Genomic DNA, 20,750 nt, shown 5'->3' with positions numbered 1-20,750 from the left:
CCTAGAGGCTTAAATTGTTGTTGTTGTTGTTGTTGTTTTTAAAGAAAACCAACAATGTGATACACTCCTATAGTACACTCTAGCCACTGGTTACAAAGGACACCTGGCTCTGCCTTTTATCAGAAAAATTCAAATCTAAAGGCCCCCTCTGGGAACAAGTCAGGTTTCTTTGAGACACTCAGCCCCGTGGCTCCCTCTACTGGTCATTGACTTTGCTCCCCACTCGTTTGAACACTTGACTGAAATAAACTGGGAGCTAGAAGGGGATCTAGACGTGTTGTTAAATCAGCAGTTACGGATCCAATAGCATATTTTTGTTGCACGTCTCTTTGTATCTGTTATTTTTCCCACCTCGATTTTGGCCACCTACGGCCACAAATTCTTAGCTCAACCTAGTGTCTCCCTTCACGTCGGTCTTGGCCTTACTTTGCATCTGCCTTTTAACAAGAGGCCACTTATTTGGATTTACAGCACGGATGAACACCATGACCGCTGGATTTTAAGACTAGATTATCAGTAAGTAAAGATCATTAAAGAACTAGAATGATGTACAGTCATCACTTTGAGTTTATGAACCACGTGTAGGTTTCCCTTTTGAGTGCACATAGCAGGATTGTTGGAGGAACATGCCAAACAGGTTAACAGCTGCCCCAGGACGATGCTCTTGAACCAGTTCCTAGGATTCACTGTCTTCCTGTGGAACTGAAGACAGTGGTGACTGAACCCACTCTGCGCCGGGTAGCATAAAATTTCTGCATAAACCAGCCAGAGTTGCCCTAGTACATGAAGCCTGAGTTACAGAGGTCACTGGCCCAGACTTTTAGAAAAACAGCTGTTTTATCTAGCTAAGAGAGAGGACTGGAGAAGCGCCCCAACAGGCTGGACACATTTTATTTCCTGGAGAAGCCAACAGCTGACACCCACACCCAGGCCTATTCAGTTAGAGTTGGAAAAGTAGCACATGCAGTGATTGTCTTTAATCTCAGCACATCAAATGATGCCAATGCCTAAATATCCTGTGATGTAAACACATCAATAGAAAGCTTAAGAGAGGCAGTCTTCAAGAGACTTACTTAAAAGAATGTTTTCACGATGATGCTTAGTCATAGGCTATGTAAATTTTAACATACACTAAATCCATTTCAGAAACACAAGTACTATTTCAAAGATATGCAAACATTGTCAGGCTTTAGAGGAAAGTGAAGAAGCATCTGGGGTAACATCTGTCCACTTATTCAGGGTAAATTATTTCCAGAAACGATACAAGAATATTCTTTTCTACCTTCATCATTTTCTATGTTGGAGTAACTTTGTATATCACCCAAAAGGGCGTCGTTATCTTAGTGGAGAACCTTTTGATGCCTTGACATCTATGGAGTTAGTAATGCTAGGTCAGTGGAGTCAGAGGTCAAATGAGGCTCTTTTCCCAGCCAAGAGTTAAGAAGAATTTTAATAAGATGTAATACTTGTAAAGCTTTTACCCATGGGAGTCAGTCCTCAAATGGCACTGTACTGGAAGGAGCCTGACCCAAATAGGATTTTATCTCCCAAACATTTGAGAGATTCCTGGATCAGACATATTAAAAATCTCTCCTCCAGCATCTCAAAGCTCCATGGAGTTTCTCCCTTTTCTGTCTCAGACGGAATGAGCCCGCTTAGCTGCACATATCTCTTCTCTACACTCTTGGCCCCTTGACCTCCTCTGACACGACACAGTTCATGCTTACACCCCTCAAGCCGTTTCCTCTGGTTGTTCTTTATGCATATTTTGCCTTTTTTTTTCTCATTAAAGACCTGGGCAGGAGTAAGGTGATGATATGGCCATCACATTGTCTATTGGGAGGGAGAAGAAGATTATGCTATAAGCCATCACAAAATAAGACATCTGTTTTGTCACAAAAATATTGGAACCAGACTGTAAGGCATCTTCGACATGTACTATATGGGGAAAACACACTATAGTTATCCAAGATAGAGCACTGCGCAAAGAGTCTGGCTACCTGAACTGTAGCCCTAGTTCTGCTATACAAGTCTTGGTGACCTTGGGCATGACATCAACCTTTCTCACCTGTAAGACTGACTTTAGTTAAAATTAGCTCCAGAGATCCTTCTAGCGTTTGTATTCTGTGATTCTCTAAGTGTCATACCCAAGAAATTAGAATAGAGACTAGATAAGTGTTTAGAAACGTCATTCAGAGGGGCCTGTTGGAGGCAATGGCAAGTTTAAATTACCTTTCTTCTAGCTAGAAGGCTTTACATTTACAAAAGTGTAAAGCCTTCTTATTTGCTGGAGTGAAAATTTAGATCCTGTTTAAGAGAAGTATGAGACTTTTGGTAATGATACAATCCACAAGTATTAAGTGGTACTCCAGAAACTTGGTTTGTAATAATTGAAAAGAGATTTCTTCCACTGAAGGAAAAAAAGCGGGTCCCAGAGGGGGGCCACGAATGCATCTGCAAATCTGGTACTGAAGGAGAGAAGGGAAGTTTTTATTTTCTAGGAAGAACCATGGCAGCGAACCCAAAATTCATAGAGGAGATTGAAAGTGAATCATCAGGTGTATTTTAGTATTTAGTACGGTACATCATCAGCTAGAGGTGCTATGAGTTGCTTTTGCTGTTATGCTACATTGAACAGTTAGAATTTAGTATTATTTTAGCTGATTACTCTCTATAATCAGTTTTCAGGAACATTTTTGTTTCAGTCACTTCAGTTTGATTTCAGGCAATTTCAATGGCTTTGTGGATTTACGTCCACAGGGGCCCCAGATTATAGACATTCCGACCCTGTGTGACTCCCTCCAACCCCCTTCCTGCAAATCTATTTGCTTGAGGATAGACTATAAAGAACCTCCTTCCTCAAACGGCAAACATAGTTACCAAAGCGATAGTGGAATGTCTGATTAGTGGCTTCTCTGTTGGTGCTGAAATGCAGTTAATTTTCTTTCCCACTCTTCACTGCTTGCCTCTCTGGAAAAGGCAAGTTTAGCAAAGCTCTCATTCAGGACTGTGGGGGTGTAAACAGCTGTTCAGGACTGTCAGGTGATTGGAAGATCTTTTTCATTATAACCTTAGCATTCTGTAATAACTAGGGAGCTGGTCTTTTTTTAAAAATTTTTTTAAGTTCTAGATGCTTTGGGTATTAAGAGGTCCATTTCACAAAGTGCTAAAGTAAAACATTCTCTGAATTCCAAAGAGCATTCATTCTCACCTTAACCCCTTCCTCTCCTCCCCGTTTGTTTTTCTTTTCACTCAATAATTAGAACAGCGCACCTCTCAGGAGACTGGGTTCTGTCTCAAGATCTGTACCTTCTTTAAAGTATGCATATATATGTTTATGAAGACTTGGTGGAAGAGAAGGAAGCCATGCCCGAAGAAAGACCTAGTTTTCAGAGGAGGACCAGAGGTTGGGAAATGGGTCCGCATCTCAATCACTCCGCAAGTTGCCATACCAAAGTGGGTGACCATAGATAAGAAGGAGTGAACTGTTGCTTCTAAGTTCGCACTTGCAAGTAATTACCCAACACTGGGCCCTTTGGGAAAGTCAGGGGTGGATCTGTTGGTGTGAACCACCCATTAATGTTCTGAGGGTTTTTATACTCATAATACAGTTTTTAAAATTGTAACTGGCAAAGTGCTATGGGTTTTAATGGGGGGCAGACCTGAGATCGTTTCGGTCTTTAGAACTGGACTAGTCTCCTCTGTTCGAGAAGGGCACAGCAGAGATGGATCTTAACGTATTAGTGGAAGTACTATTGATTTAAGACCGAAGCCAAGATCATATATGAATATTTGCTCCTCCACATCTCTCCATGTCCCACATCAGTCAAGGCAAAAAGAAGTTGCGTTTGTAACAGAGATTCTGCTCTTTCTCTTCTCCTAGGGCACTTTCTCGGAGAGATTCCTCCCGGCTTCACTCTCAGTTCTCATCCCCATTCTCTTCTCTGATTTTTGTAGCACAAATGGAAAAAAAGTGCGATATACTTGCTGGTCATGGAAAGAATATCATTTTAGAATTGTGACAATAATAGAAAATCTCAACCGTGTGTTTCCCTAGGTGTAGCAGGCCCTCGAAATCAGTGGAACATCTTCTCTTTGTCTCTAGTGAAACAGGCGGCTGCTCCCTTTTACTTTTTTGAGAAACATTAAAGGAGTCAGACAAGGCTGCTGCGCTGGTGTCACTTAGACGTATGGTCATGAACCCAATCCAGGAGCGGCTACATAATGGCATAAGGAGAAGACTCGTGTGAGGTCTCTACAACCGGTGCCAAGGGAGATATCGGGGTAACTACATGAAAACCCAACCCTGATTTTTCTAAAAACTTAAGAGAAGAGTCATTCATTGTGCCTGATGTGTAGGCTATAGGGAAAGAATCATTTTAAGAGTCTAGTAAAGGGCCCTGGGAAAGTTAGGTCATGAGCGATCTCCATGATCTCACTCAGTTATTTAGGGTGTTGAACTTGATGGCACAAGGAGCAGGCAGTTACTCTTAAGTGGTTCATAGCTGGTAGAGTGGATCAGCTGCCAGGAAAAGCAGAAGCAAACTCTCGGAGAACAGTTTTCATCCCCAAATTTAGGAATAACAGGAGCTCTTTTACGTGGGAGCACTTTTCTCTCTCTCTCTCTCTCTCTTTTTCTCTCAGAAAAGAATACTTCCCTCAAGGGAAATCTGGTGAATGAAGTAGTGTATTTTCACCCTTGTGATGATGGTGTGAGTCCGGCACTACCATAAAAGAAGAATTAACTTGGACATGCCACACACTTGGTTTGGCCTTGTCCCATACCTGTGCTCTTGTCGTGGTTGATTACCCTCATGTTTTACCATTACCACACTTACATCAGATATGAAGCAAGCAGTCTGCACTGTGGCTTGAGATGAAAGGTATTTTAATATGCTCAGGTCACATACTATCGGCCAGTAGTAATTTTATATCATTTTCTTTAAGGAAACCACACTCCTTGCAATAATTTTTTCCAATGAAGCAAAATTTTGCATGACAGAAAGCTTTGTGGGTAAGTCTTTCATTTGAATAATAGCACTGAATTCCCTCCATGTCAAGAGAATTTTAATATATCTTTATTATTTCTTTTGATATGCAAATGATATGGAGAAAAGCTTTGAAAGACCCTCAGTTAAACTTCTAATGATTCTACTTTCTTTAATGGTGAAGGATTATTTACAGCTTTGGTGAGGTTCCCCTTTTTAAGTGAAACGATATAAACAAACCAAAAAAAAAAAAAAAAAAAGAAGTGAAACTTTTCCTCTTTTACTTTACGAACCGTAAGGGCTGAAATAGTGGTTTGGTTTCCTGACTGCCCGCTTCGGTTTGCCGGGTCTAAGCAGTCTTGTGCAATTAATTCTCCAGAGGAAATATTTGAAGAGGGTGTTTCTCCCACATGAGAGAGTTTCATCCCACACAGCCCACAGATTTTGACGGCAAACTTCATGGACCAAATGTCTGGTTTTTACAGAAGTAGCCGTGGAGTATGTGTTTCCTGTCACAGGTGCACGGTACTCTTTCTTCGACCTCAGAAATGGGAAGACATAGCAGTCTTTACATGGGATGGGAGCTTAAACACTGGATAGCTCTAAGAACCGGGTGCTCATCAGGTTGATTTTAATTTACTAGATGAAGGAAAAGAAGGTGGCAAGCAGGGTTCAAACTTCCAAAGCCTTCGAGCTGATTTTTCTTTACAACCGTCTGGTGTACCCAGAAGAATTGTATAATCTGGCCTGTATTTTGCTCTTGCTGTGAAACATATTGAAACGCTTTATGTTTAGGTGTATGTATAGAAATTCATGAAGTTCTTTTATACACTTTCTTGGTTCCAACATAATTCTCATTTTAGAAAAGTCCTGAAACGATAACTTTGTGAGAGCACATTTTGCCCCAGCTTGTAAATTTGGATTTCTTTCCTATCTACCAGCCACCTGATTACCGTCCCTGTGCAAAGGGCACCAGTTCACATCATTTTTTCCAAGCACTTAAACCTGGAAAGATACTTTTTAAAGGACTCACAGAAGCTGTCTTAAGGGGGTTTGGAAAACATCGCAAAATTGTTAGCAGACGTTTTGACTGTGCTATTTTTAGGAAACTAATTGTATTCTTTTAAAGTACATTTTTGACAATGGGCAAAGTTTTCCTTGCCCCCACTGACATACGAAATATTTACAATGAAAAATGTCAGTAAAACACCCACACAGATACATTTTAGCTTCAGCAACAGTCGGCAAAGGGGGAAAAGTGATTCAAAAAGAGAGAAGGTTTTTGCAGTATTTATGCTGCTATTTCTGCCCAAAATGAACTTTTATATTACCGTTCAAACAGAAGTTTGTTTTCAAACCAGTTGCTAGTTAAAGGAGCCGCTGATCTGGCATCCGTAAGAGTCAGCTCGAACCAAACAGTAAGCGTGTTGACCAGAGGAGACTTATTTCCCACCCCCGCAGCAACCCCTAGTAGGTCAGATGCCTGCATAAGTGTTATCTTTTATCTTACCTTGAGCACGTAAGATCCAGGAGAAAGGCTCAGGGGGCTCCCACAGGAGAGGACCGGGAAAGTGCTCTGATCGGCTGCTGGTAACATGCACTTGGCTTTTATGGGCAGGTGGGAGGAGCTGCTCCTCGTAGTAGGTGGGCAGGCAAGGAGCGGCGGGCGGGCAGCCCCGGGAGAAGCTGGACACTCTGCTCCGGGGAGGGGCGGAGAGGGCAGAGCAGGAGCCCGAAAGAGGGAGGAGAGACGGGGCGGGAGAGGGGTGTAGAAGTGGTGGAAGGAATGGAAACGGGAGAGGGAGGGAGAAAGAGAAAGAAAAAGAAAAAAAGAGGGAACGAAGAGCACTAGAGAAAGGGATGTAGAGCACAGAGGGGGGAGAAAGGGTTGGGGAGAAAATGAACAGGAGACACAGAGAGACAAACACGCAAGGTCTGGGAGGAAGGGGGGATTGGATTATTTTGTTTTTGTATGACTTTTTTTTTTTTTTAAGAGGGGAGTTGTGGGTGACTGTTACGACTAAAGGTGTTTTCTGTGAATTTGAAAAACTAAATAAGGGTTCAGGAAAACGGAAGGGTTCCTAAGCGAGGCCAAGGAGGGGCAGCTGGGCGTCCGAGGAGCACAGTCCAAGTGGTGGCTGCCGCCCGCCCGGCAGCGGCGCGGAGCCGAGGGCGCAGAGCCGAGCGCGCGGCACGAAGCCGGTGCCGCCTGCGCCCGCAGCCCCTGTCTGTCCCGCCGCCCGCCGGTAAAACCCGCCAACTCCTCACTCCCGGCAGTGCTTATTTGACAAGAAAGGTCTCCCTTTGCTGCCGGTAGCATGCAGCATCCAGAGGCCCCTCTGGAGACTTCTGCAGCATTAAGGTAAATCCAGCAAAGGTTGGGGAGGATCAGCTGAGATTGGCTCGTGGAGAAAGGAACCTCAAAACCAACCTCGGTGCCCCAACATCTGCTTATGTAACCGGATTTCAGGACTTGCCCTCTGGTTATTTTCGGTATTGAAAAAAACTTTCATTCCTAACAATTGGAAAACGTCTTAGGGCTATAGCTCACTCTCTGTGTGTCTTAAACATTAAGAGAGGATTCGACCAACAAACAGCTGAAGAATCAGGCTGAAATTCTTAAGAAATACATTCAGAGAAAGAAAAACAAGCTCCTTTGGCTGCTGAGTGGTGACTCACTTCCCAGCCCAAGCTTGATTTCTGCCACCAAAGGAATTAAAACATTTTAAAAGGGAGAACCTGAGCCTTGGGGATGGGGGGTATTGAGAGGGGAAAGAGAGGGGTGGGGTAGGGTAAGTGGACTGAGAAGAATAAGGGGACTTTTACTCAATAGGTCTTTACGTAAATATATTGATAGACGGATGATAGATGATAGATAGATGATAAATAGATGATAGATAGATGATAGATGATAGATGATAGATAGATGATAGATGAGAGATAGATAGATAGAAAACCTGATTCAGTGTTCACCACATCCTTATGAGGTAAGTGTTGTATAGATTTTTTTTTTTTTTTTAAGAAGGGACCCTTAAAGGGGTTAAGCAACTAGCTCAAACTTACAAGATGGGGAGTCTCAGCTACTGAGCTTTCAAAGCTTATGAACTCTGTGCACCAGGCTGTCATATAAAACACCTAGCTCGGTCTCAGGTTAGATCCTGATGTCTTTGAGGGTTACCATGCTCCAAGAGAAGGAAAAATGATGGACAAGAGCAGGGTTTCTCAAACTGGGTACTATGATGTCTTGGGCTGGATAATTCTATGTTGTGGGGACTTCTGTGCACTGCATAATGTTGAACAGCCTCTCTGGTCTCTACACACCTGATGCCAGTATCATCCTCCCTCCTCTAAGTGGTGAAACTGAGAACGTCTCTACACTTAGCCAAATGTCCCTGGGGGAGGGGGGCAAAATTCTCTCCTCCCTATAAGAACCACTGGTCTAAAGAAGGTCACAACTATAAAAAAGGATTTAAAGAAATCCATTAAGAAAATGCCCAATGGTGGCATTGGGTAACAATAATACTAGTTGCCACGTGCGGGAAGTTTACACTGGACTTAGTTTTTTACATAACCATATTCCCTTCTGCCCTCTGGAGCCCAAAGCTTCCATCGCTTCCTTTGTAACTAAGCTTTTTCTCAATTGGATACATGTGGAAATCAACAAAGTAGAACCCCATGTGCCTGGGGTTTGAGGGAAGATTAGTGATATACCAGATGAAAATTTTAAAATTTAAAATTTATCATAGACAAATTTGACATTGGAAAATTATTCCAGATGGTATGATTTTTTGGAAATTGCTTCTTTGTTTTAATATTTTTAATTTTTCATGTCTATCCCCCATTTGCATTATATTCAGTAACTTTTAGGCTGCAAAGAAGTTATATCTAGTGGTTAACTAGCTAGCAGAAAATAAGTACTCAATGGATATTTATGATATAATTGAATAAATGACACTGTTGAGCACTGACACGTAGAAAATAGTCACTATTTATTAGTTTAATGAATAAAAAAAGAATTAATGCTTAGGAAGCTAGAATGTTCACATTAACTTTCTTGCCTATTTGCTATTTGGTTTTACCCTTTTCTCATCTTCCATAACTCAGTTTTCCTCTTTGTGAATAGTATGTTTGTCTTTTAAGGATGTGGCCAAACCCATGAAATTAAGTCTATGAAATGAAAAACCCTTGTTACTAGACCTAGAAATAACACTGCATTGACTATTCTGGCTATGACCCCTGAAGTCAGATGTCATTTTGGAGGCAGGGTACCACTTCTGGCACTTTTTAATTTAGCAAAGAAATGTATTCTGGACAAACTAGACAAGACCCAGTTAGAGAAACATTTGGTAAGCATGTCAGGAAATATCCTCATTAGATTACAGTAAATCATCTTTTCAATCCTAATTTTATGCCTTTCAAACATTCCAGTTCCATCACACAGTTGTAAAAAAAATAGAAACAGAAAAGGCAAGAAAAGTACATTCAAAGGGAAGGCAATTGATGGCTGTACTTTTCGTCTCCTTTTTCTTCCTTCACTCCCTCCTTTTAAACCTGAATATCCAGCCAACATAACAAAAGAGCTCCTTTCATTTTGTTTGGATGGTGCTAATGATTAGTTCATTTCTCCAGTTCATACTTGCCTAAATCTGATTCAGTAGCAGATCTGGACAACAAGTAAGGAATCCAGGAATGTGATTCTTTTGCTGGTTCTTAGCATGCCCTCCTAGAATCTCTCCGAAGGTGACTGAGGTTTGAAATGACCTAGTTTGGTCTTCTGTGGAAAGAAAGGAATCCAATGACAACATACTAGATGCTCTGAGGTTTCCATTGTGTGCATAATATAACAACAGCTCCAGATTATTACCTTATTTTAAAGAGCTTTAAATATGGACCCTCCCTTTTTTTTGCTTATTTGGAATTAATCAATTAACACATATTTATTAAGAATGGATACCAGATAGTGTAGGGTATTCAAAGCAGAAGAAAACAAGAATGTAGATCTGTCCTCATGGAGGAAAAGAAGCATGAAATTTTGTTAGTTGGGTAGCAAAGAGGAGAAGTTGGCAATGAACTGAGCCATGGAAAGTAGCATTTAGATACATGGGTGCTGAACAGTAGGGCAAGGAACAGGATGTGTTCAGCTGAGGAAGGCACAGGAATATTTGGGGGGATAGTGAATTGGCCAGCGTGATTAAAAGGGAAGGGTCCATGTAGCAGAATAATGAGGTGAAGGAACAGGAAAGGAGAGGTGGGATCAGCCTGCTGGAGGCCTTATATGTCACCTCAGTAGTCTGAACAGTGCACTGTAGGCAATGAGGAGTCTATTAAGATTTTGCTTTTCTTTGAATAGTGTCTCTATAGTAGCTTTGCAGATGAATGCACGTGTTATGTCTAGGGCCATTAGGGTACTTAGAGAAATCGGAGTGTGTTTGTCCTGTGGACTTGGAGGCCTGTGTGAGGTGGCAGACAGAGTGGTGACTGTTTCTATCAGTGCCCTGTGTGGTTGTAAGGAGAGAGAAAGGCAGGACTCTCCCAGAGTATGGCCAGGATGACAGACGTGATTAATGTGAAGGGTGGTGTCTGCTCTGTGTGTCATTTACCTGTGGCAGCTTTATGGTTCTCAGAAGGTATCCACTCCCAGATAGTAGGTCTGACGAATGAGATCATGAGTTCTCAAGGGTTCCTGGATTAGAGAACAGCGGAACCTGGCGTTAACAACTCTACCTTCACACGTACGCTTTTAAACAGCTAACTTGCAATGATTTTACATGTGTTACCCTTGGCAGATTTCAGCCTCTCATTTTACCTGCCACTCCTAAGTGCTTCAAAATGCAAATGAACATGGCTTTTAGTCTAAGCAAAAATCACTGACGATTTGAAGTTTGATGTACAGACATTTTCTCTCCATCTATCAAATGATCCATCAGTCAGTCAGCCTAAGCTTGTTCTAAGTATCACCGCATATGATCTTGGTCTGCGAGGTACTCACAATTGCCAGCACTCCAGGACATTTAAAATAGGGTTTTATTTACAGAAATTGAAAAGGCTCAGAGCATAGAAGAAAGGCACACCTCTCCTGCATTCCAAAGGAATGCTGGATTCTGTGAGTCACTGTTTTCCTGTTGGTCCAGATGGTAGAGAGCTGACTCCGGTGATCCTACAGACGACCGCCTCACAGCTCCCACTGGCTTTGTAAAGAGCAGTGGACAGAAAGTCAGGAAATCTGGGGTTTAGTTCCAGCTCGGCCACCAACTACCCGTGAAAACTTGGGGCTGATGTTTTATCATTTTTGGATTTAGTGACCGTATGCAAAATAAGAAAACTTAACCAGACATTCTCTAAACTTCTTGCCACCCTTCAGATGCCTACGCTGTGCCAGTCCAGTAGATGATCCTCTTACTCTTCCCCATGAAGTCAACCCAACATTCAATGATGCACATGCGTAGGTTTAGGTGTGGGAGTAAGAGCTCATAATGCATGAATCCAGTGTTTGCTACAAGGGGATTACACCCCAATATCAAGCCTTGCCTGTATTCCAGGCTCAGAATCCCAAAGTGGGGTGTACCATCGCCAGTTAGCTAGCCTGTAATGGTAAGCACTGCTGCTCTGAGTCGTAGGGCCTGGCAGAAGTCTCCTGTGTTAGCTGTCAGCCTTGAAACCTGGAAGCCTTTTAACTCTCTTTCTCTGAATCAAGTAGTAATTATCATTTTGCCCGATGGAAATGGGACCACACCACACCTATCCCTGGTTTCTGAAAATTCTATCCATTGTGCCAGATTTACCTAATCTCCAAATTAATTGATTTGATTTCCTAAGGAGCTCTCTACAGGTCTCCCACTTTCCTGGAAATTCCCCCCCTCTCCCCAGTGTCTCATCTCTTTATTTCTTTAAGGGGGAAAATCTTGGTTGCCCTTTTCAATATAGTTTAAATTGTTATAGCTCCTTTAGTTTCCCAAATGATTTGATTTTTACTAGGATCTGTGAGCCTTTTTCTGGCTCTCACCTTCCCCATAACCAGTGACAACTAGAGTCACTCTGTTCTTTTTTTATACCTTAAAAAATTTCATTGTAGGAATTCTCTCATGGGGCCAGGGCAATGAAGAGGGGGAGATACAGTCCAGGGATTATTTCTTACTCAGGAGTGGAAAAGCAAAGGCCTTCCAGGGTGCTAGTAAAATACACTTCACCCTTATTTCATGGCACCCTAGACCCTATCTACTGTCTGGGAATTGTCCTGATACTAGAATTCCCTTGCCAAATAATTCCTAACTCTGCCTTGTCTTCTATCCTCCATTCTTTCTGATTGTGGTTTGCCCTCTTAGGTTCTTGTTAATATTTACCTCATGTTCAATTATAATAAATCCCTTATTTCCTGCTCAAGAGTTACATCTTACACAACTTAAGATTTTCTTTTTTTTTTTTTAAAGATTTTATTTATTTATTAGAGAGAGAACGAGAGGTAGAGAGCATGAGAGGGAAGAGGGTCAGAGGGAGAAGCAGACTCCCTGCTGAGCAGGGAGCCCGATGTGGGACTCGATCCCGGGACTCCAGGATCATGACCCGAGCCGAAGGCAGTCGCTTAACCAACTGAGCCACCCAGGCGCCCCCACAACTTAAGATTTTCATGAAGAACTCCAGTTTGACAGGCAAAAATGTTTATCTGAGATGAGAGATCTAAGTGCCCTCACCTTAGACTACTATGTCCTGTCCCCAAATCACCTTGCATGTTGCCTTGAGAGCAATCACCCTAAACCCAGCAATAATTATGTCATACCTTCGTTCAGGCACCTTTAATGGCAGCACATTATTCGATTTGTAAAAAAATCTGAATTTGTATTCTGGCATTCAAATTCCCTCCCCCCGCCGCCCCCTTCCATGATTCAAGCCATCTTCATTTCCAACTCCATTCACATACCCTGTGCTTCTGTCAGGGGAGACGATTTACTTTTCACGTCTGTGCCCTTGACTCTTCATCTTCCACGTGATGGTGCTTGGAGCTCCTGTTGCCAGAACCACCCATGGACACATGCTCACATCCTTTATTACTTCAATACTACCTTCTTCAGGAAATGTTTTCTGATCCTTTTTCTGAAGCTCCCAGGAAAGTCAGTACTTCTCTTATGACATTTTTCACTATCTAGTGTTTCATACATATGCTCACCTCTTCCCTCCTTAACTTCACTGCTTTCTCCTTGAAGGTTTAACTCCTTTTCCTGACACGAGGCCTAGCATAGAATGGGTGTGTCAATATAGGTTTGTGGATTGTGGAACTTAAAAAAAAGTAAATTATTAACTCCTCTCCTACTTTCTTTATTCCTAACCCCTTACACCCCATTTAGCTCAACAAAACAATACAATACAAAAAAACTAAACAACAACAACAACAACAAACATCTAGAGCTGCTGGTATATTTCTGGCAGCATTGTAGAAGCTGAAGTCCCAAAGACCAACATGGCTTCGTTCCCACTTTCAAGGAATTTAAACAGTCTTGTCGGGGAGATGGAGAGAAATAGATCATTTTTATTCAGCATGGCAAATTCTATGGGCAAGATAAGTACTGGGCTCTATGACAGGAGCTCAGAGGAGGTCTTTGCTCATTAGGGGGAGCTTTGAGATGGTAACTCAGAATGCAAAGTGTAAGTCAGAAGATGGAATCAAGAAACACACAGAAAAGAAAAGCTTGCTCCTTACTTGTTAGGGTGAAAATACAATGATACGCTTTATATTTTTTGGTTGAGAATCAGGGGGGTCAGTCTGCATGTTGTTCTGCAAACTGAGTCTTCCTGCCTGGTAAGTCAGTGGAAGTACAAGGGTTATTTGAGCAGATGTGTTTTAATATTGCTTTGAAATAAAAAGGGCCCAAATGTACTCTTCTGGTATACACCATCACACTCTAAGGCTTTTGATTGACTGAGTGAATGAACAATAGGCTGCCGCTAATGCTGAATGCACTTAAGAACTGTGGCCACTTATTTTTGGACCCTCCATGATGGCTAGATACCATCTCATGGTGTCTCATCCTCATCTATTTCCTTTTAAGGGAAATATCCTATAAGATGTCCTTATAGAACCTCCCTGACAACAAAGGGGACAATTTAGAGTCCTACATACCTTGGCTACTACATTATTCATGGATTTATATCTTCAATGTGGACAATTAATGGTTAGCCCTTCTCACCTCAGCTTAGAGCCGCCATATGGTTTTGTAAGTACACTCAGTGTGCCAATACCAGATCTCTTCATCTCTGGTAGCCCACTTGTTTTCCTAGAAGGAAAGTCACAATCTTGGAGTTTTACTCGATGCATAAGGAAGTAGTTAAGTCTATTTGCAAGAAACCTTAAAAGCATCACAGCTCTTGACACGTAGTTAAATGGGCCTTAGGTTACTATGGAAGGTAGTGGGAACAGAAATGACCTGTTAAGAAGTGAGACTTAAATTTCTGTGCAAAAAGTGGCTAGATCCCTTGAAACTCTTATAAACTGTTACTTACAGCTTTGTTTCCATTGGACTTTAGAGAAGGAGTCTGTGCCACTCTGTTTTGGTCTCATCTTATTTTTCCCATCCTCATTTCTTCCATGTTCTAATTCTTCATTCTCTTAGTTTTCAATTTAATTTTATCTTGTGTATATTTTACATCCTTTCTGGAACCTTCATTTTTATTAGACTTCCTGTGCTAGACTTATTATCAGAGAGTTTCAGGTGGATACTGGGATCGCATCTGGCCACGTGGGAATAGGAAGTCCATTGTTCAGGATCAGATGGGCTTCCCCATTCCCCACTTTTTAAAAAAAATATTTTATTTATTTATTTGAGAGAGAGAATGAGAGAGAGAGCAGGAGAGGAGGGAAGGTCAGAGGGAGAAGTAGGCTCCCCGCTGAGCAGGGAGCCCGATGCGGGACTCGATCCCGGGACTCCAGGATCATGACCTGACCCGAAGGCAGTCGCTTAACCAACTGAGCCACCCAGGCGTCCCCCATTCCCCACTTTAAGTGACTAGACCGAGAGGTTTTCTTACTGGACATTTCTGAGAATAACACGTTTGTATCAACACAAATGAATATTATTTGCTATTTTAATTTGTGTTATCTTGTGCTAACTTCTGCCTTCTATATTATAAGTTGCTCAAATTGAGAAGTCAAAAAGACTGTGAGCTCTTTGAAAGCAGGAAACTTGTTCAAAATACTAGCATAGGGCTAATTGCCCTAGTAAGCTTTTGTTGGTTAATTTCCATTTTGAGACTATGAAGACGACCATCTTTAAAATCCATGAATATATTTTCATCTGAATATTCCTCTTTATGACAAAAGTATATATAGGCATATGCATAAAAATGATAAATTTTGGGTATTTGGGACAACCCTTTTAGGTCCCAATCTGGGTCTTAATTTTTGAAGGCAATGTCAGTAGCACTAGTTTAACTCATAAATTAGGAATTCCACCTATCATGTTGTTAGTATAGGCAAGAATTTGGGGTCTCATGAGGGGAAGAAGTTGGCCTATTCAGTGAAGTGAGAATCTAATTCTCTGTTCCTTATAAATAATAATAATAATAATAATAGTAACACTCTGTGGGAGTCTAGTGCCTAGGAATATTTTTTTTTAAGATTTATTTTATTTATTTGAGGGAGAGAGAGAGGGAGGGAGAGAGCTCACCAGCACGGGGAGGGGCAGAGGGAGAGGGAGAGAATTCTTAAGCAGTCTCCTCACTGAGCACGGAGCCCAACCACCACAGGGCTTGATCCCAGGACTCTGAGACCACTACCTGAGCTGAAACCAAGAGTCAGATGCTTAACTGGTGGAGCCACCCAGCACCCCTAGTGCCTAGGAATATTAATAGATGTTATGTAGAAAAAAATATGTCCAAAGGATTTATGTTTCAGAAATTTTGGATTATTAAAATTAGGCAACTTTCCTCATTGCAGGGCTATTCCAAGCCTTCAATGGCTAATGTGCTTTTTCAAGTTCTGAAAGGCAGACATTATACATAGTGTTAATTCTAGGATTATTTGGTTACCGAACCAACCCCACACTGAGCTGTCTCTCTAAGGGTCTTTTCACACAATTATCTTCTTTGTATGCCCTAAATTGGGAAACACTGTCAAAGAAATTGCCACATCCCCACCTCTAGGACCACCACTATCACCACTCCCTCTTAAGTATGGATAGCACTTGAGGCTTTTCAAAGTATTTCCGCATATATTATGTCATTTCATTTTCATTAGCTGTGATTAATGTAGGGCAACTCAGTAGATGAGAAAAGAGATACATTATTCCGTAGTTGCTGCCTTAGTGTGTCAGGAAATTATTGAGTTGGGCAGGGGTAAAGAGAACACAGGTGCATGGCTAGCAAATCCTTGGAATTGTAAAGGCTAGAGTTTTTCTCTGCTTTTATTTTGCAAACATTTTGTTCCCTTTAAACACTTTGCCCAGAGGAAAGTTTTCTACTATGTGGGGTGATATCCACATAATTTCAGATACTGTCCCATGTGGAGGGAGATAGACTTCAGATAGTTTGACTCCATGTCAATGTGCCAAATCTATTTGCCTGTGTAAAGCAGACTGACTCAATATTAGACTGTAATATAATTGGGAGAAAATTGGAGAAAAGGTTGGAAATTTGGTCAAAGCATTTTATTTATAGCAGAGAATTTTGTGCAGATTTGTTAGAAATTCTTAACATAGACAACTCATTGGATGGTTTAAAAAACTTCCCTCTGTCCCCAATTTGTATTTGGAAATTCCTGTATTTTGGATGTGTGTAGTTTGCACTAAATTTCCATTACTGTGTATGATTTTTTTTCATTTGATACTAACATGAGGCTACTTTCTCCGGGTGGGTGTAAACATGTTGTGGGCAAGCAAAAGTTAAACAGCAATTATCTGAGCCTGTAGACTTAATTTAATAACCAGTGTTTTTTGTTTCTGTTTTTGGTTTTCCCTTGAAGGGACGTTTGGAGAGACAGAGAGGAAAGGGCTTGTGAGTCTTCTAGACAGTATTCATCTAGAAAAGTATTCCTTTCTACACCTAATCCATTTCTTCCATGTACCTACCCCTTCCCTTGAAGCAGAAGACACTGGTATTGTGTAAAGGGAGTGAGTAGTGCCCAAGAGAGCCATTTCCTGATACCCCAGGATGGCACAGATTTATACAAGGCTAGTAAGAGCAGAAATTAAAAAGTAACCAATGTAAAAAAAAAATAAGTAAATGCAGTGGAGTTCTTTAACATAGTTTCGACATTGACCTTTGAGAAATTGTAGATGCTTTGTAGCATCTTCCTGGACACCAAAAAGAGACAGTCCAGTGTGGGATGCTGCAGTGCCAATCTAGGGCAGAGGCCCTGCCATTGTACAGATGTCTTCTATGCCACCTTTGGAGGGGCAGGGACAGCTTGGTTGGGATGCTTGCCTGATGATCAGTGCCAGGGCAGTGGGCCATGGGGTCCTCTTGGCGTATTGAACTATTCTGAGACGGGGAGGGTCATAGCTGGGAGAATCAGGCTAAGACTTGATCTGTGAGGGAAAGTTGAGAGTCAGACATCTGTGTCTTGTTCTCCAATACATTTCCAGCCTGCCACAGTGCCTGGACACAGAGTCATTTTCAAGAAATATTTATGGAAAAGGATGGATCGATGAATAAAAATGACACAAGCACCAAGCAAGAAACAAGACGGAAATCAGGGCGTTGTGCACCAACGATGAAAAGATGAAATCTCAATGTACCAAGTTTTGCTTGGAGTAAAAGCGACATAGTGTTGGAAACAGAAGAGAGGAAAACCAAGGGTGTGTTTAGGGTATGACTCTAGGTATCCTTATTAGAGGTTTGATAGATTGGTGGTAAACCCCAGATAAATACTCTTGTGTTTGTATATTATATGTATGTATACTTGCATGTGCTTGTTAACTATTCCACAGTAGGGGGTCAGTTCTTCTCGATTCATCTTTATAACATCCCCAATTAGGCAAATCCCATTAGATATTGATAAAGTCATAGAAAGACCCAATAGGAAATGCAAATCTTATTTTATCTCCTATGTAGGTAGTGCTCCTAAGTGAGCAGCACGGTCATACCCAGATGCCCAGTAAACAAGAATGTATTGAGTGGTGGGGAAAACCAGCATAAGGTTAACGTTTAACCAGAGACAATTTACCTTAGTAGGATAACGAATGTGGATGTCTGGAAGAACTCATAATTCAAGTGACAGGCTAAATTGATTCTTTCTGGTTCTTGTTTAATCAGTGTGTCAGTTCTCTAGACTGTTTCGAGAAACAAGGGGTTTAAGACTGTGTCATTCTCATCAACTATCATATTGCATTAGCAATGGTTATAGCTCTGGTTTCTATTTATACCATGTGACTGTTTTTAGCCAATCTAACTTGTGGCAGTTTGCCCATTATTTACATGTTGCTTTAAAACACGTTGGTAATAGAGAATGAAAAGCTTGCTTTTCCTGAGATGAGAATAGAAATGTCTGGGTTATCATGGGACTGACCGTGCACACACTTCACTTGTCACCATCTTATTAAGTCAATTTCCCAAAAGGAATTGCCAAACTTCTTGGTGTGTACATTTATCATCCATACATGGGAATCATTAGACTATGTAAATGCTGCCTTTTTGGAGTCATCTGTGCTTTATGTTCACTGGGTGGAGTTACTCAGTAATATAAATAAACCACAGACAAAGCCTTAGACAAAAAGTTCTTTGGATTGGGGAATAATATAATTTAAAAAAATGTGTTTGTTGCTTCCATGTGAGTTTTTGTTTATGTTTTGGATTACAGCCATTGCCACCACTGTGCAAAAGCCAGAAAGAAATCTAATCAGGTGTTGCCCACAGGGTTGCAATGTATTATAGTTTTCAGTTTTCACTACATGTTACTGAGTCAATAGACCCAGATGCAGAATACCCCCACTGGAGAGCTCTAAGGCACAGGCATTCAGAAACATTGTTTCATAATTAAAACATGGTCCTATCTCTTTGGATCTCTTTAAAGATAAAATCTCCTTTAAAAATGATCCCACTCTTCTAATTAGAAGTTTCCCCAATTCTTTATCACAAATATTATGTCTAGTTTTGGTTTCCTGGAAAACATGTGTCCAATAACCCTTTTCTAAACATATAGTTAATATGATTTCTTACAGTTCTCTAGCTTACATCTCTTTGCCAGCATATCTGCTCCTTCAGCTATGTAAAAGAAATTAAATTCTGAAAAACAATAAAATTTTCAGAGCACAGCTGGAAAGAAATTCCATGTAATTCTCTCCCATGTTTTCTTTAGAGTCTAGCCTTGTACCTCTCCTAGCTGCTTCACTGACTGTCAAATATTTTTATTCTTCTCTTTCTGGTGCCTTCTGTATCCAGACTACTGTCAAGTCCTGTTTATTTAGTCAACATTTCTTCCACACATCCATTCACTCAGCCTGTATTTATTGAACCTATGTGTTGTGCATGCCAAGGATTAATCTCAGGGCGTCATAGACACAGCTGTCTGCCCCACACATTCCCTATCACTCACAAAGTACAGGCCTGATTACTTCTCGTTCCAACCATTGAACTTGCTGCTTTGGGGCCTCAGAACAGTGGGCTGGCCTGCTGTAGCTCAGAGTACATTAAAATACAGTACCATACTCTTGTTTCTTGATTCCTTGACTCTTCCTCACTCTTTATAATTGGTTACTAGAGTAGGTGGAATAATGGCTTCCTAAAGATGGCCATGTCCTAATCCCCAGACCCATTGTCTCAAGAGACTCTGCAGATGTCATTAAGGACATTGGGATGGGGTTATCTTGGATTATCTGAGTGGGCCCAATCTAATTACACGAGCCTTCCAAAACAGAGAACCTTTCCTAGCTGTGTTAAGAGAAAAAGATGGAAACAAAAGAAGAAAGGTCAGAGAGATGCTACCTTGCTGACTTGGAAGACAGTAGCAAGCGATGTAAATGATGGCTAGAAGCTAAGAAAGGTGAGGAAAGGGATTATCCCGTAGAGCCTCTAGAAAGGGATGAAGACCTGCTGATACCTCGATTTTAAACAGTGAGATCCAGGTCATACTTCTAATTTATAGAGCTGTAAGGTAATAAGCTTGTGTGGTTGTAAGGCACTACATTTGTGGTAACTTGACATGGTAGCAATAGACAATTAATGCAGCTCCGTTCCCAGCGTGGGCTTTTGTACTTCTCAGATTGATTTTTAGCATCTCCTGCCTAGTGGCCGCTTTCTCTCCTCAGGTATCTCTTCAACCCTTCTTGTAATTATTCTTCCCTCTCATAGTAATTTCCTCCTTCAATAAACCTTCTACACTAGTCTGAGTTTCAAGGCTTTGTGTTATCTGACCCCAAGCTATCTTTCTGACCCTCTCTTCTCCAGTTCGTCGTGGTCAAGGGTGTTCTAGTTAAATTGCACTGCTCACTCTTCTCACACATAATCTTGACTTCAGAGACTTGAATCAGTCAGGATGAGCTAGTTCATGCTGTAGAAACAAAAAACCTCAACATTTCAGTGGTTAATGAAATGTCCATGTGGGTCAGTTGGGTCTCTGTTCTACAGTTCCTCCTGTGCCTGAGGGAGCAGCTACCATCTGAGCAGTTGCCGAGAGGTGTGTAGGAGATCAGGAATTATGTTCAACCCACAAGTAATATCTGTTCCTTTAACTTTCAACCTGTTCTCCAGAACTGGTCCCACCAGACGGGGCTAAAGGGTATAACCCAAACAGTTATGTGGACAATGGTCATGGCTATCAGTCTATAGCCCTCTATGAGA

At 41.4% G+C, this 20,750-nt stretch overlaps 1 protein-coding gene and 1 long non-coding RNA gene across 10 annotated transcripts in view; one reads left to right on the top strand and one right to left on the bottom strand.

The window, feature by feature from the left end:
• Positions 1–6,653, bottom strand: part of COL8A1 (collagen type VIII alpha 1 chain) — a 163,145-nt gene extending 156,492 nt beyond the window's left edge. For 2 of the 9 annotated variants that reach the window (XM_073892562.1, XM_073892596.1), the window contains exon 1: positions 6,499–6,562. The gene's annotated coding sequence lies outside the window, so the exon portion shown is untranslated. Of the gene's footprint in view, positions 1–6,498 lie in introns of all 9 variants that reach the window. The other 7 variants (XM_025868598.2, XM_073892550.1, XM_073892571.1 and 4 more) reach the window with 5 other exon arrangements.
• A 569-nt stretch (positions 6,654–7,222) lies between these two features.
• LOC141372688 (uncharacterized) lies at positions 7,223–19,016 on the top strand. Its single transcript, XR_012378108.1, has 3 exons — positions 7,223–7,350; positions 16,936–16,999; positions 17,558–19,016. It is a non-coding gene; the product is annotated as an uncharacterized lncRNA (long non-coding RNA).
• The last annotated feature ends 1,734 nt before the right edge of the window (positions 19,017–20,750 follow it).

Source organism: Callorhinus ursinus, unplaced genomic scaffold, assembly GCF_003265705.2.
Source record: "Callorhinus ursinus isolate GAN/ISIS: 27379988/994484 unplaced genomic scaffold, GSC_fseal_2.0 scaffold1, whole genome shotgun sequence".
Classification (NCBI taxonomy): Eukaryota; Metazoa; Chordata; class Mammalia; order Carnivora; family Otariidae; genus Callorhinus; species Callorhinus ursinus.
The sequence above is the reverse complement of the archived record's forward strand: the minus strand, read 5'-3'. Positions and strand labels throughout refer to the sequence as shown.